Below are 3114 nucleotides of genomic sequence, written 5' to 3' on the forward strand. Positions count from 1 at the left end.
GTCCTCGTTTTGTGCATTGCTCTAGCGTCCAGTATTCCAGCCCGATTGCTGTTTGAGACTGGCAGACGGGCAGCCTCACGCATCGTGGACATCTCTGCTGTCGCTGAAAAGCTGGGAGCACAGGTGTGTTCAGCTTTGCTTGGCCTCCATGCGGTCACTGGCTGCGACAGCACCAGCTCCTTCTACCGAATAGGAAAGAAGAAGGCGTGGAAAGTCCTTAAGAGCAAGCAAAGCCACCAGATTGCGTTAGCACACATGGGCGACAATTTCGTGCTGCCAGTCAACCTCCAGAAGGAAGTGGAGAAATATGTCTGCCACCTTTACGGTCACCCTGAACTCGAGAGCATCAACGAGGCCAGGTACAAGGCGTTTTGCTCTCGGTCCCCACCCCCTGCTCAGCTCCCACCATGCGCCGATAGCTTGGAGCAGCACGTCAAACGCGCCAACTACCAGGCTGGTGTGTGGAAACGGGCACTGGTCGCATCCCCAGACCTACCCAGCATCAGTGATCATGGATGGAGGGTAGACGACTCTAATGTCATGATCATGTGGGGTCTTCTTCCTCCTGCACCACCAGAGCTGATGGCGATCATCCGGTGTGCCTGCGCCACTGGATGTTCAACGCGCCGGTGCTCATGCCTACAGTCCTCCATTTCTTGCACCGATGCATGCCAATGCAGTTCCTGCGCGAATCCGCACAATGCTGTGTCCGAAGTGCTTGCAGCACCTACACTTCATGGAGACAATGAAGACAGTGCTGATGATGAAGATGGTCAAACTGATGATGTTGACCACCCCTCCCACGAGATCGCGGAATAACTGCTGAACATCAGCTTTCCATGGATTTCTGGTCACGGTAAGGCCTGTTTGATTTCCCTAAGTATGTTTCAAGTGTGAATGTTAGTCAAGTGTCAGGTAGTTACTTGTAAGTTTTTCATGGCTGTGTGTTGTGCATGATTGTACACTGTTGGTCCAAGCAAGGTAGCTTCCATGTAAAACATACTGTAAGATAGTCTACATCAGGATATGTGTGCATAGCCTTCCATAGTACATAGAAGTATCACGCCATCACAGATCTTCTGCGTGAACGCGTTCTGTGCCTGGCAGATGTTTCCTTTGGTGCTGAGACAGGTCATGTATTTGTGTGTGTTGGCTTACAGTGTTTACACCGGGGAAGTGAGCTGCGTTCAACCAAGTGTAGCTGGCAGTCCCCAACAGAACATTCCAGGTCAACCACTTCCATCGTGCTTTTCGACAGCGCGCCTCAGTATGTTCGCTGTGCACTTGTACCTGGTCATGTTCCATGCTATTTCTACTGTTTGCCTGTACAGGTTATGCCAGCATACTTACTAGTCCTACCGATACTGTCACTGCAAGTAACTAGGTTATAAGTCACCCGTGCACGACAACCTAATAGCAGTCACTGACTCCTCTCTCCACAGTGAATGGCTACACTGCATTGCCTAGACGCATCCCAAAGCCTCTCATTGTGTATTAATATTATTTCTAATGCTCGGGTTTTCTCTTGTGACCCGCGACGCCAGGCATGAAGTCATGCTCCTTGCTATATACATGTATCTCGCGGCCGTAACTTGTTAACAGAGTGTTACTGACACTCAGTGCCAACTGCTGCAATTGCAGCTCAAATGCAAACACTGTATGTGTACGTGTTGCTGCGCATTGGTCTCTGCCTTGAGAATTCTTATCATTTTGGTGTATTTTTAATAACAGGCGTGGGCCATCCCGTGATTTCTTAGGTGCCGGTTTTAAACATTTGCTGTGTACTTTTTATAATCACCAAATGTCCCATGACTGAGGACACCTATGATATCAAGAACAGTGTACTAAGACACTTGCTTATCTGAGGTAGACAGGCTTGATTGTGTTATAACGAGATGATTGTTTGATGGCAATAAGGCGGTTTCCAACTGTACTTCGTGATTTGCCGATTTGTCATGCCACACTGAGTGCTCGGGCCTCATCACGGACTCATACTACCAAACTATAAAATCCTGGCACACATTATGGAACTTTGAATCTAGTAATGGAACTCTGCAATAGTATAAACTAATCACAGGAGTAACTTTCTACTGGACATACCTGATTGTGCTCTAGTGTGTAGCTAGCTTTGAACCAAAAATAGTATGATATTTCAGGAACCTGAAGAGGTCTATACAGTCCACATCATCCTATCATCAAACATTCAATGTATCTGCGTGCCTGGTGTACTTTACAGTCACATAGGCAACTCGGAAAGTCGACAATACGACGTAAATTCTGCCAGTCTTTGAATGAGTCAGCGCCGTTACCATGGTTACATGATCTAAATTGTACAGGAAATTGGACACGCAGTATTCCACTCGCCGCTCCCTTATGCCCCAGCTCCGAGATGGCACCCTAGTGCCAAAACACTCCTAGAGACCCACTCTATCAGCTAGGATAGCGCTAGAAATGTTGGACTCAAATGTACACAGGACTTTTGAAAATTGAAAGTGCCCAAGCGACTAATACCCCCCAGAGTGTGCAACTCGTGATCCTTCTCAGCACAAATCAGTGCCGCAACGAAATCCAAACTTCATACGTCATGTAGTGAGTAGCTATGACGAAATGGGAAGTTTGGCCCGGACCTACTTCGCCCGTTTGCCCAATTTGGGGTCTTTCTTTACGAATCCATATGGCCATGGCCAGGTATTGTACGTAACACGCCTGGAAAGGCTCAAGTACACAAAGAATTATTTTAGAGTTGTCGAACAGTTTTCTCTTTTGAGTGTCTCTCCGATAAGAGAAGAACAATGGCCACTGTTGAACCTAAAGCAAAGCGCTCCCCATTGTCGCCGGAGTGCAGTGTCTCTGTGGACGATATTCGTCAATTTTTGCTCGATCTGGGCTCCTCATTTTCTTCTCTCGATTGTCGAGTGTTTGTATTTGTATTTATATCATTATCTCATGGCACATCATGATGACGGCCAATAAAACTGAGACAAGGGTGAAAGCCAACCACAGCAGTAAAACAGATAAAAGAATACAAATAAGAGGCAAAGAAGGCAAAGGAGGAGACAAACCAGCAGGATATACATGAAACCTATAATTGAGCAGAGATTTTAGCAACAAAAT

General features: G+C 46.9%; 1 long non-coding RNA gene across 1 annotated transcript; it reads left to right on the forward strand.

Annotated features, from left to right (window-relative positions):
- The first annotated feature begins 791 nt into the window (after nt 1-791).
- On the forward strand, nt 792-1865 carry LOC135828287 (uncharacterized). Its single transcript, XR_010555614.1, has 2 exons — nt 792-856; nt 1161-1865. It is a non-coding gene; the product is annotated as an uncharacterized LOC135828287 (long non-coding RNA).
- The last annotated feature ends 1249 nt before the right edge of the window (nt 1866-3114 follow it).

The sequence above is a fragment of the Sycon ciliatum genome, chromosome 12, assembly GCF_964019385.1.
Source record: "Sycon ciliatum chromosome 12, ocSycCili1.1, whole genome shotgun sequence".
Lineage (NCBI taxonomy): Eukaryota > Metazoa > Porifera > Calcarea > Leucosolenida > Sycettidae > Sycon > Sycon ciliatum.